Raw genomic sequence first — 13,438 nt, forward strand, 5'->3', positions numbered from 1 at the left:
ATTATGGTCAGATTTGCCAAATGGAGGACGAGGGAGAGCTTTGTATGCGTCTCTCTCAGGTGGTCCTGAATTTGGTCAAACTGATTTAAGTTACCCTGCATTAAAGTTCATGGCTATTAGGAGCACCGCCTCTGGGTGAGCGGTTTCTTTTTTGCTTATGTCGGAATACAGCTCATTCAATGCTGTCTTAGTGCCAGCCTCTGACTGTGGTGGTTTGTAAACAGGTTCGATAAATACAGATGAGAACTCTCTGGGTAGATAGTGTGGTCTACAGCTTATCATAAGTACTCTACCTCAGACGAGCAATAGCTCGAGACTTCCTTAGATATCGTGCACCAGCTGTTATTTACAGTGGTGGCAGCATTATGCTGTGGGGATATTTGTCAGCGGCAGGTCCTGGCAGAGACTAGCCAGAATTGAGAGAAATGTGAACAAAATACAGAGAGATCCTTGATGAAAACCAGAGTGCTCAAGACCTGGGGCGAAGGTTCACCTTCCAACAGGACAACGACCCTAGGCACACAGCCAATGCAAAGCAGGAGTGGATTCGTGCCAAGTCTCAATGTCCTTGAGTGGCCCAGCCAGAGCCCGGACTTGAACCCGAGCGAACATCTCTGGAGAGACCTGAAAATAGCTGTGCAGCAACGCTCCCCATCCAACCTGACAGAGCTTGACAGAATCTGCAGAGAAGAATGGGAGAAATTCCCCAAATACAGATGTGCCAAGCTTGTAGCGTCATACCCAAGAAGACTTGAGGCTTTAATCGCTGCCAAAGGTGCTTAAACAAAATACTTATGTAAATGTGACGTTTCAGATTTTATTCATAAATTAGCACAAATTTCTATAAAACTTTTTGCTTTGTCATTAGGGGGTATTGTGTGTAGATTGAAAACAATTTAATCAATTTTAGAATACGGCTGTAACCACACAATGTGGAAAAAGTTAAAGGGTCTGAATACTTTCCAAATGCACTGTATTTGTATGGCAAAAGTGTTTATTTCTTGTGTCAATACCAAAATCCCTAGGCACTGGTTTTGTGTCCCATAAATGTTATGAGACCAATGTACCACAGCTCTCTTGAAGAATACAGGATATAAAAGTTATGTAGCACTTATATTATCAAATTAGCAGAATGTTGTTCTCCATACTTGGCGCTCAGTCATGAAAAACGCTTGCTCGCCTTTTTCCTGCCTGTGGGGAATGTTTTGTTTTTTTTAACAGCACTTTTGTGACGTCGTGAAAGATAACATTAACAGAAGTTTCATGCTAATGGGCTTTTATTTTCTGACTTTTAGTTTTTGGAGGCCACGATTGTGAGATACTTTAATGAAGGTTGAAGTTACCCTGTACCCAAATCCATGGGTATAGCATTATTCCTATGTATTATATGTCCCTGTAAGCTACAATTTCACACCATTGTGGGGAACTACTTAAGAGAATGTGTATGTGGGTAGGTGAGTGTCTGTGTAGCAATGTATGAGGGAGAAGGATATTGTGTTAAGATGTTTGAGCTAATGTCCTCTGTTTGGAAGATATTTTCCTCTGACAGGTTATGCCACAGTACTGCTAAGCCCTGAGATAAAGATACATGGTTCTCTTCAATTAGAGCCCAATGCCCTATCATCTGCCTTCTCAAAAGGGCCAAGACAAAACTTACAAGCTTGACTAATACAGGCCTACCTTTGCTGTCTTTCAGTTTCCAAATGATACCCTTAGAGTTAATTACAACCTTAGAACTAGCCTATTTCTTTGCTCATAGTTTAAAACCTAACAGACAGCAAAACATGTCAAACTAAAATTACTACAGGTTGCTATTATTTTATCCCCATACCAGCTAACTGGAACTAGTACATCTAGCTGGTAGACAATGGACAGTCAGCCAGAAGGCCTGTGACTCATGCCTGATGATAATGGCCATGTATGAATTAGGGCAGGGCGGTATATCATATTTTACGATATACTGGTATTGATGCACAGAGCGGTTTTGGTTTTTACTTTACCTTCTAGAACTGTATTGGAATGTTTGTTAAATGGGACAAGCCGCGTGTGAAGTCCATTTTTATAGTTTACTTCGCTACTCGAGTCATCTCTATCTGCTCTCTCTCCATGCCACTTTCCACACAGACTTAGCCCCACCCCCTGTCACTCAAAGAGCGCATTTGTTGTTCCTAGACCATGAGACACTTGCATTCAGTCTGCATGGTCAATGCAGCACATGCAACAATGTTGATGACAAGGTTGCTGTTTTCACTTTGCTTCTTTAATATAAATCCACTACCACTCTATAATTACACATAGTTTGTGTGTCTTACATCTGAAAACATGTACTTTGTCTTTTCTTAGCAAGTTGGTTCTAAATCTTGTTAGCCGCTAGTTAGCTAACAAATGTACTGGGTCAGAGCAAACGTAATTAGCTATACAGCCTGATAATACCAGTGATGGTGTAGACCTAAATCAGCATGTTATTTGTGCAATAGTATATTCTAAATCAAAGAGGAATACGCAAAGCATGAATATGTTAGCTACATAAAGTAGCTAAAAGAAAACATTTAATGTAGCCAAAGATTATAGGGTCCCATAGGAAACACTTGTCAACACTTTGGTTCCTACCCTGTCACAATAACTCCTCCCTGGCATTTTCACTAAATCGCAAGTCAAATCGGAATTGCAACATTTGGTTAAAAATAAGGCCTAGGTTGTTTGCCCATATCGTGCAGCCCTACATGGCAGTGTGGAAAGGATCTCAAAGGAGTGTGGGAAATGCAGAAATTGATGAGTCTTAAATAGTTTTTGGTTGAATTGAACAGTGTAAAACAATCAGAATGGAGAAAGACCCATTGAAATGGCTTAGAATGTATTTGTTGCCACCCTAGGGTCACGCACTACTCATAAAGCAAATATAAGAACTTCTATTATTAAAAAAACATAAAATACCATCCTTTATTTTCTTTAAATACCTTGATATGATATTTTGCCCATATTGCCCAACCCTAGTAGGAATGTAGGTGTACATACATTGGCAGCCAGATATACAGTTGAAGTCGGACGTTTACATACACTTAGGTTGGAGTCATTAAAACGAGTTTTTCAAACACTCCACAAATTTCTTGTTAATAACCTCTAGGGTACTGGCCAACATCCAGTGAGATTGCAGAGCGCCAAATTCAAATACAGAAATACTTGTTATAAAAATTCAGAAAAGAGACAACTATTTTACATAGGTTTAAAGATGAACTTATTTTAAATCCAACATTAATTTATTCAATAAATGTTCAATAAAGTCTCTCTTTATATCCAAAAACCTCAGTTTTCTTCGCGTTTTCTTCAGTAATCCACAGGCTCAAACACAGTCACAACAGGCAGACAAAAAATCCAAATTGTATCCGTAAAGTTCATAGAAACATGTCAAACGATGTTTATATTCAATCCTCAGGTTGTTTTTAGCCTAAATAATCGATAATATTTCAAACGTCGTCAAGGTAAACAAGAAAGGCACTCTCTCGGTCGCGCGCATGATAAAGCTCTGTGACACGGCAGGGTCCACTCATTCCGACTGCTCTTACTCCCTCACTTTTCAGAATACAAGCCTGAAACAATTTCTAAACACTGTTGACATATAGTGGAAGGCATAGGAACTGCAATTTGAGTCCTAAGTCAATGGATACTGTAATGGCATTGAATAGAAAACTACAAAACCAAAAAAAATCCTACTTCCTAAATGGATTTTTCTCTGTTTTTTTCTCAGGTTTTCGCCTGCTAAATCAGATCTGTTATACTGAACAGAACACTATTTTAACAGTTTTGGAAACTTTAGTGTTTTCTGTTAAAATCGACCAAATATATGCATATCATATCTTCTGGGCCGGCAGGCAGTTTAATTTGGGCACGCTTTTCATCCAAAATTCCGACTGCTGCCCCCTACCCTAGAGAAGTTAACAAACTATAGTTTTGACAATTTGGTTGGGATATCTACTTTGTGCATGACACAAGTAATTTTTCCAACAATTGTTAACAGACAGATTATTTCACTGTATCACAATTCCAGTGGGTCAGAAGTTTACATACACTAAATTGACTGTGCTTTTAAACAGCTTGGAAAATTCCAGGAAATTATGTCATGGCTTTAGAAGCTTCTGATGGGCTAATTGACATAATTTGAGTCAATTGGAGGTGTACCTGTGGATGTATTTCAAGGCCTACCTTCAAACTCAGTGCTTCTTTGCTTGACATAATGGGAAAATCAAAAGGAATCAGCCAAGACATCAGAAAAACCAGTTTATTCTAAAACAAACTTTTGGTCTCCACTGTCCACACGTTGTTATTGGATTGTCAACATTGCAGAAATACATATTTGGGGTAAACTTAAAGGCAATCTTCAGTCAACGTGATTTTTCATATATTTCCACACCGAGGTTGGAATACATTTACAATTTAGTTATTTAGAAGATGCTCTTATCCAGAGTGACTTAGTTAGTTCATTAATCTTAAGATAGCTAGGGGGGCCAGTGACATATCAGAGTAATATTAACTACATTTTTCTTAAAGTAGCTATCAGCAAGGTCAGAGCTAGTAAAGGGGGAAAATAAAGTAAAGTGCGAGTTAGTTCACAAAATGCTTTTTTCTTTTTTTAGGGGTGTCAGGATGCTGTGGGATTATTTAAAATACTCTTTGAAGAGGTAGGGTTTCAGATGTTTTCGGAAGATGGGCAGGGACTCTGCTGACCAAACTTCAGGGGGAAGTTGGTTGGGGGCGCTAGGACAGAGAAGAGCTTGGACTGGGCTTAGTGTGAGCTGCCCTCTTTTAGGGGTGGGAGGAGCAAGTGACCAGAGGTGGCAGAACGGAGTGGTTGGGTTGTAGGGTTGGGATTGTAGGGGCAGTTCCCTACCTTCAGGCTATGCTCAAACCCTACACCCCAACTCGAGCACTTCATTCTGCCACCTCTGGAATAATACTGTGACAATTATGATAATGGTATTTTAGTGTAAGTGATGTTTGAAAAGGCTGTCTGAAATTTCAGCCTGTTTTGGTGGAATGGAGTATTGACCTGCCTGGGGACATCACCAGGCTGTAAATTTAGTTAATAGACCAATAACAAAGAGTTCCTAACCTCTCTGCCAATAACAGCTACATTTCAGTTTTCCAATCCCCACTCAGACTACTCCCAGACAGTCCTGGCAAAAAAGTTGTTTGAGAAATTGCTCTTTGAAAATAATCGATTTTTGTTTCTCTTTGACCATTTAAATTAATAATCAAAGTATGGTACTTCATTGTTACACAGAAATTATTTGATATTGAGATAAAAATATATAATTGTGTCTGCATTGGACCTTTTTAAGTTTACAATGTTAATTAAGAAAATTAAAACAAATGGTCACATGGACAAAATTATTGGCACCCAGGAGCTAATACTTGGTTAAACAGCCTTTGGTGAAGATAACTGCATTGATGAGCTTGCTGCAGCTTTCTACTGGCAGTTTGGCCCACTCTTCAGCTGAAAACTGCTCAAATTCTTCAATGTTTGAGTGGTGCTTTCCACAGACGGCTTTCCATAGATTTTTTGATGGAATTCAGATCTGGACTTATCGCTGACCACTCCAGATCAGTCCAGTGTTTATTCTTGAACCATTCCTGGGTGCTTTTTTTGATGGAATTCAGATCTGGACTTATCGCTGGCCACTCCAGATCAGTCCAGTGTTTATTCTTGAACCATTCCTGGGTGCTTTTTTTTTATGGAATTCAGATCTGGACTTATCGCTGGCCACTCCAGATCAGTCCAGTGTTTATTCTCGAACCATTCCTGGGTGCTTTTTTTGATGGAATTCAGATCTGGACTTATCGCTGGCCACTCCAGATCAGTCCAGTGTTTATTCTTGAACCATTCCTGGGTGCTTTTTTTGATGGAATTCAGATCTGGACTTATCGCTGGCCACTCCAGATCAGTCCAGTGTTTATTCTTTTTTTATGTGTATTTATGTTGTCCTGCTGGATGGCCCTCAACAGAGACTACATTTTTGGACACTGAGTTATACATTTCACTCCAAAACACCTTGATAATCTGCTGATTTCTCAATGTCTTGTACACGTATAAGGCCCCCATTTACCAGAGGCAGCAAAGCAACCCCACAGCATTATCAAACCTCCCTGATATTTGTTTGTAGGGAGGATGTTGTGTTCTTTGAATGCTTCATTTGGTCGTTGATAAACATAGGAAGACCCCCACTGCTGAAAGAGACACCAGAAACTCAGATTTGAAATGTGCAAAAATCCACCTAAACAAGCCCAAATCCTGGAAGAAATGGTCTGTTGACCAATGAAACTAAATTTGGAGCTCTTTGGCAAATCAAATCAGCACTATAGTTACCAATGACCAAATTAAGCATTCAAAGAACACCCTGACAGAAATGACACTTTTTTTCTAATTTCAATTCATTTTAGAAGAAATAAATAATTATTTAAAGGTCCAGTGCAGTCAAAAATGTGATAATCCTGTGTTATATATATATATATATGCTGTATTTCTACACAGAGGTTGGAATAATACTGTGAAATTCTGATAATGCTATGATTATTATGATAGGCTAGTTTTCAGTTTTCCCCTCCCGCTCAGACCACTCCCAGACAGTCTTAGCAAAATTCTTGCTTGAGAAATTGCTCTTTACGAAGAAGCAATTAGTTTATTTTTACAGTTTTAATTTAAAATAACAGTAAGGGTTACCCAGAAATGATTTGCTATTGAGATACAAATGGCTGCATTGGACCTTTAAGAAATGTGCAAGGGTGCCAATATATTTGTCTGCCACTGTATCATGCATTGTATGTATCATAACTGTATGTGGGTGGATTATGCTTTATAAATTGTCCCTGAAGGGATCAATTATGGTATTGGAATTAATCAAATCATGCTAGAACAAGGGAAGCACAGGGTGCCCAAGGAGTTGAAGATTGGAAGGATATTAATTTTACCACCAGCTTTCATGTGATCGATCAATCTGTGTCATGCCATATGCATTGGAATACAGTTTCCCACTATCCCTACAACACCATATCTGTGGGTGTACTAAATCAAAGGAAACCTCTCATAAAACCGAAAGGATTCGGCATCTCTGAATCACCAGTGTTAAGTGTGTTGCCAAATGCTTTTATCTTGCCGCATTGGAATTCATTCACTGTCCAGTTTCCTTTTCATTCTGAGAGACAGAATTTTACCACAAATGCAGAACAATTTTTTTTTAATCAATTGCTAAGGGAGGAAAAACATTTGTTCTGCTTCTCAGACATTGCTCAAGGGGCGTGCGGATCAGATCTTCGGTAATTGCTTCGCTGAAATTTTAGCTGTGATAACTGGCTTTGACTTAAGGGTGGAAGTCATCTCAGAGATGGTCTTTATATCCTCCTCTCCCTCTCCTCACATCCTTGCTCCCATCCTCCCACGCATTGTTTGCCCACACAACACTGCACCAGCCCATCCAATCGCAGCCACACTCTCCTCTGCCACACTCTCCTGCGTCATGCTACATGTAGGTGTTGCCATGGCGATGGTCGACAATGCCCCCCCCCCGCTACCCGAGGATGATGATGATGACGACTGCTGATGCAGGCAGGCTGTGGACGTCATCACTTCCCTTCGGAATCGGGGCTATTTTTACTGCAGGGCACAGATATACCAGCCTGCCCATGTATTTATGGAAACTTGTATCTAATGCAGGCTGCCAGGAAACATTTTTAGTTTCTCTCACCGATCACATTAAAGAGAAGCTTTTCCTTTCCTGTAATTTTGGTCTATTTGATTTCAGTGTAAGTGGTGAAATAAGATTATTCCAGTGCTGCTGTTTTGAAAGGCATTCTATTACTTTGGATAATGTCTCCTGAGCAGTTGTCTGACTTTGTTTATCACTGTGAGACATGGTGTTACAGGGTCTTTTCCTTATACTAAGTACCTGGATGGACTGACTGATCTGAGACATCGTAGGCCAACAGAATGTTCTCTTGTAAGGACATCTGTCCAAATTTCAGGCCCCACGAGAAAGATTGTTTTGATTCCCTTTTTATTCCGCTTTATTGCACCACTCTTGACTCTTTTTTTTTTTAACCAAACATACAGTGAGCTCCAAAAGTATTGGGACAGTAACACATTTTGTTGTTGTTTTGGCTCTGTACTCCAGCACGTTGGATTTGAAATTACAGTGACTACGAGGTTAAAGTGCAGAATGTCAGCTTTAATTTGAGGGTACCATTTAGAAATGACAACATTGTACATTGTCCCCCCTATTTTAGGGGACCAAAAGTATTGGAGTACAGAGCCAAAACAACAACAAAAAATGTGTCACTGTCCCAATACTTTTGGAGCTCACTGTTAGTGTTAAACACCTTTGCATATTTATGTGGCTATAAGTGTCATTTCTTGTTGTTTCTTGCCATTGTGAAATGACTTATTCATTCCCCATATCTTTTGTTCTTATCAAGAGGGTGTCAAGTGATGACTTATTCGTTGTGACTGGGTATCAGAGGGGCATGTTAAACATTTTTGGGCACTGAGGGCAGGTCAACTTTTTGTCTGAATCACAGAATTCCTTCTGGCCTTAGTTCAGTGATGTAGGGTTCCTTTGACTTTCAGGAAAAAAATCTACAGAGAAAATATTGTTTAATATGTCATTCCTTTTCTGTAGGAGTCAACACACCCAGAACATTTGATCCCACTAAACAAATGATGGATTGTTTCACCATTTTCCCCTCATACATCAATATTAATCTTAGTAACATGGTTTCCATAAAAATATTGTTCAATTATTGCTGTGTTGTTGGCCGCATATTACTTTCCATCAAGTTTTTCTCTCAAACGTCACTAATTTGCATGCCTCTATTTCCTTTTAGAAAGTGAGATGAGAATGAATGGAAGAAATCTTGACATTTTGTAATAGTATTTTGAGTTTTTTTTTTTTCTTGTTCTGAAGGACAATGATGATTAACTAAATGCTAATTGTCCACCTGTCCTGTCCATTGCATGTTGTATAACAGTCAACACAGCAGTATCAAAGCCATAACACAAAACCACTGCTGTGATGCGTGGCTGTGGGTTTGTGGCTCTGAGTGCATGTCTATGTGTGGGGGTGTGTGACAGGCCACCGTAGGCTCCCTCTAACCTCGCATGTGAAACTACTCTACCCCCTCGCACACAGGGATTCCCCCATAGCCGTGAGTGTGGAACGTCACCTACATGTTGAAACTGCGTCATGGGTCTGTGGGAACAGAGGTGAAGGCAGACTACGTACTGTGAAACTGCTACCCTTGCTCATTCTAACGGTAAAAACACTGCAGAACCACATTTTGGTTAAGGTAGAAAACACATATCGAAGCAGTCATGCTGTAATACATGGCATCAGGTATAAACTAATTAGGTGATTTATATTTTCTGAGATATGCGATCATTAACATACTTGTGCTTGTTACTGCCATCCCAGACTTGCCATTGGAGGGGATATAACACGTTCTGTATCAGAGGATACAACCAGTCAAAAGTTTGGACACACCTACTCATTCCAAGATTTTTCTTTATTTTTACTATTTTCTACATTGTAGAATAATAGTGTAGGCATCAAAACGATGAAATAACACATATGGAATCATGTAGTAACCCAAAAAGTATTAATAAATCAAAATATATTTTATATTTGAGATTCTTTAAAATAGCCACCCTTTGCCTTGATGACAGGTTTGCACACTCTTGGCATTCTCTCAACCAGCTTCTTGAGGTAGTCACCTGGAATGCATTTTCAATTAACAGGTGTGCCTTAAGTTCATTTGTGGAATTTCTTTCCTTAATGCGTTTTTAGCCAATCAGTTGTGTTTTTTGTGTGTTTCTTTTCACCTTTATTTAACTAGGTAGGCTAGTTGAGAACAAGTTCTCATTTGCAACTGCGACCTGGCCAAGATAAAGCATAGCAGTGTGAACAGACAATAACAGTCAATAACACAGTAGAATAACACAGTAGAGAAAAAAAGAGTCTATATACATTGTGTGCAAAAGGCATGAGGAGGTAGGCGAATAATTACAATTTTGCTGATTAACACTGGAGTGATAAATGATCAGATGGTCATGTACAGGTAGAGATATTGGTGTGAAAAAGAGCAGAAAATTAAATAAATATAAACAGTATGGGGATGAGGTAGGTAAAATTGGGTGGGCTATTTACCGATAGACTATGTACAGCTGCAGCGATCGGTTAGCTGCTCAGATAGCAGATGTTTGAAGTTGGTGAGGGAGATAAAAGTCTCCAACTTCAGCGATTTTTGCAATTTGTTCCAGTGTTGTGACAAGGTAGGGGTGGTATACAGAAGATAGCCCTATTTGGTAAAAGACCAAGTCCATATTACATCAAGAACTGTTCAAATAAGCAAAGAGAAATGACAGTCCATCATTACTTTAAGACATGAAGGTCAGTCAATCCGTAAAATGTCAAAAACTTTCAAGTGCAGTCACAAAAACCATCAAGCGCTATGATGAAACTGGCTCTCATGAGGACTGCCACAGGAAAGGAAGACCCAGAGTTACCTCTGTTGCAGAGGATAAGTTCATTAGTTACCAGCCTCAGAAATCGGCAATTAACTGCACCTCAGATAGCTGCCCAAATAAATGTTTCACAGAGTTCAAGTAACAGACACATCTCAACATCAACTGTTCAGAGGAGACTACGTGAATCACACCTTCATGTCAAAATTTCAGATTTTTGGTTCCAACTGTCGTGTCTTTGTTAAATGTAGAGTAATTGAACAGATTATCTCTGGATGTGTGGTTCCCACCATGAAGCATGGAGGAGGAGGTGTGGGGGTGCTTTGCTGATGACACTGTCGGTTATTTATTAAGGGCTATTTGACCAAGAAGGAGAGCGATGGAGTGCTGCATCAGATGACCTGGCCTCCACAATCACCCCACCTCAACCCAATTGAGATGGTTTGGGATGAGTTAGACCGCAGAGTGAAGGAAAAGCAGCCAACAAGTGCTCAGCGTATGTCGGAACTCCTTCAAGACTGTTGGAAAATCATTCCAGGTGAAGCTGGTTGAGAGAATGCCAAGAGTGTGCAAAGATGTCATCAAGGCAAAGGGTGGCTACATTGAAGAATCTCAAATATTAAATATATTCTGATTTGTTTAACACTTTTTTGGTTACTACATGATTCCATATGTGCTAATTCATAGTTTTGATGTCTTCACTATTATTCTACAATGTAGAAAATAGTAAAAATATTGTAAAACCCTTGAATGAGTAGTTGTGTCCAAACTTTTAACTGGTACTATTTGATTAGATGAAGACAGATGCTCTCGCCAAATACCTTTTTAACAGCGCTAAACCACTCCAATCAGGGACATAAATCCTGGGCGATGCCTCGCATACAACAGCTCAGCAAATAACATGTTGCTCAACATAAACACACACTACCTATTCATTACCTGGGCCTGGCCACGGCTTAAAGGTGTTCCATTCCCAGCGTGCATTAGTGATGCCAAACATTCCTGATGTGTTATCTCACTGTGCCTTGACTTGTAGCATTGAAAGATGTGTAGTCTATATCCACCGTCTGTCTATAAAGGTTTGATTCTCTTCTCCTGATTTATTTGTATAATTAACCTGTTGTTGCAGTATCAGTTATAGTGTAGGTTTGTGTTCATTGGGGTACACTGTAGCAAAACAGTTTGAAACAGAAAACAAACATTTATTTTTGCACAAGATCAGATATGTCCCCGTTTCACTCCGTTTCGGGCAGTTTTTTTTTCTGATTTCATGCTTACGAAACATGACCCAGGTTCCTGGTGTTAGTGAAGCAGGATAGCGTCGGCAGGTGACATTAGACAATATCTCGGGATTTCCTTAGCTAATTGTGAAATCAAGACTCATCGTGGAAACAAGTTCATTGGAAGCAGCACCATTGCAGTGTTCTTCCTTCCCTGAGGGCTGCCGTGTGTGCAGGCTTTTGTACCAGCCTAGCAATACAATACCTGATTCAGCTAATCAACAAGACCATGACTTGCTGAATCAAATGTGTTAGTCCTGGGTTTCAACTAAAGCCTTTGCACAACTGCAGCCCACTATGAGCAGGAATAGAGACCAAAGCAACATGGTTGCTTCCAATGAATATGAATTGATTACGTTTTCAGGTTAAGATCATTGCAACATGTGTATCTGCTCCTAAGCAATTTATTACATTGCTTCCAAATGTTAGATTACATTAAAGAACCAGGTTAATCTGCAGGTGGAATGCTCTTATATAGGAGTTGATGTAGAGCTGGTGAATAGCTCAATCGCAGAGAGAATAAGATTATTCCTTTTGTACTCTTCTGTACATTGTCATTCCTTGACAGTACCAAATATAGTGTCCTGCCCTATAATATACTTTCCCAGCAGCTGATATACCCACCGTGACATTCATTTCATCTATTACATTTTGGGTTATTCATTGAAAATAAATCATCATTGGAGCATTGAGCCTTCAAATGTAATAAAATGAATGTAAATGATGTGATTACATACTTCTTCATGGTCTTTTTCTTGCCCCCAAAAACATTTCTAGTAACAGCATGTATTTTATAGTATGAGCATGCTACAGCAGCCCTGTTCACATTGCAACAAAAAAATACTAGATGTTACTGCCTTTTTTTTAATCCTCTACTGGGTTTTTTTTTCACTGGACCGCCCCCGCATGCTTTGCACTGTTGTATTCAGCCTTTTCTTACAGAGAAATATTGCCTGTTCAGTGAGCAGCGTTCACCCCCTCCCTTTTTTCTTTTTTTCCCTACCCCTTCCGCCACAGAGAGCGCTGTCGCTGCTCTCTCTGACATCACAGGCAGACGTGGTCCGCCCCCACTTGCCTTGCAGAGATGAGCCTACCTGTGACGCACACACTCCTCCTCGGTGTAACCCTTACCATGCCAGAGGCTTGTATGAACACAGGGAGAACCGGATTGGGATCATCTTTAAAAATAAGATTAGAAGTGCATGCACTGTAGTGGTTTGTTGTAGAGGTGGAGCAGCTCCATTCACAGGGGGGGAAATTGGGTTGTGTGACGTGTGTCTAATGAAACAAACAAGTAAATGTCCGAAATGCTTTATTGGCTCTTCTATGACATTTGTGTGTAGAAATAATATGTTGATATAGTTTGACCTTTGGGACAGGTCTTTAATGTTAAGAAATACTTTGCAGGAAGACTAAGGGAAGACTTCCTCTGGTGGCTTTCAGCAAATATTCCCAGCATCATTTTATACATTTCTAGCTAGTTTGTGGTCAGTTTTATCCAGTTTATCCAAGCAGGAACTGTATCCTCCCTTATACTCATGGAACATGAAATGGCGACAACACATAGACATGACACAAGTGAGGCTGATCGAGGGTTATTGGATATAAAATGTTTCTGTTAGTAGTAATGGGATTTTAGTATATTGAGTGG

This window comes from Oncorhynchus nerka, linkage group LG24 (assembly GCF_034236695.1).
Source record: "Oncorhynchus nerka isolate Pitt River linkage group LG24, Oner_Uvic_2.0, whole genome shotgun sequence".
Classification (NCBI taxonomy): domain Eukaryota; kingdom Metazoa; phylum Chordata; class Actinopteri; order Salmoniformes; family Salmonidae; genus Oncorhynchus; species Oncorhynchus nerka.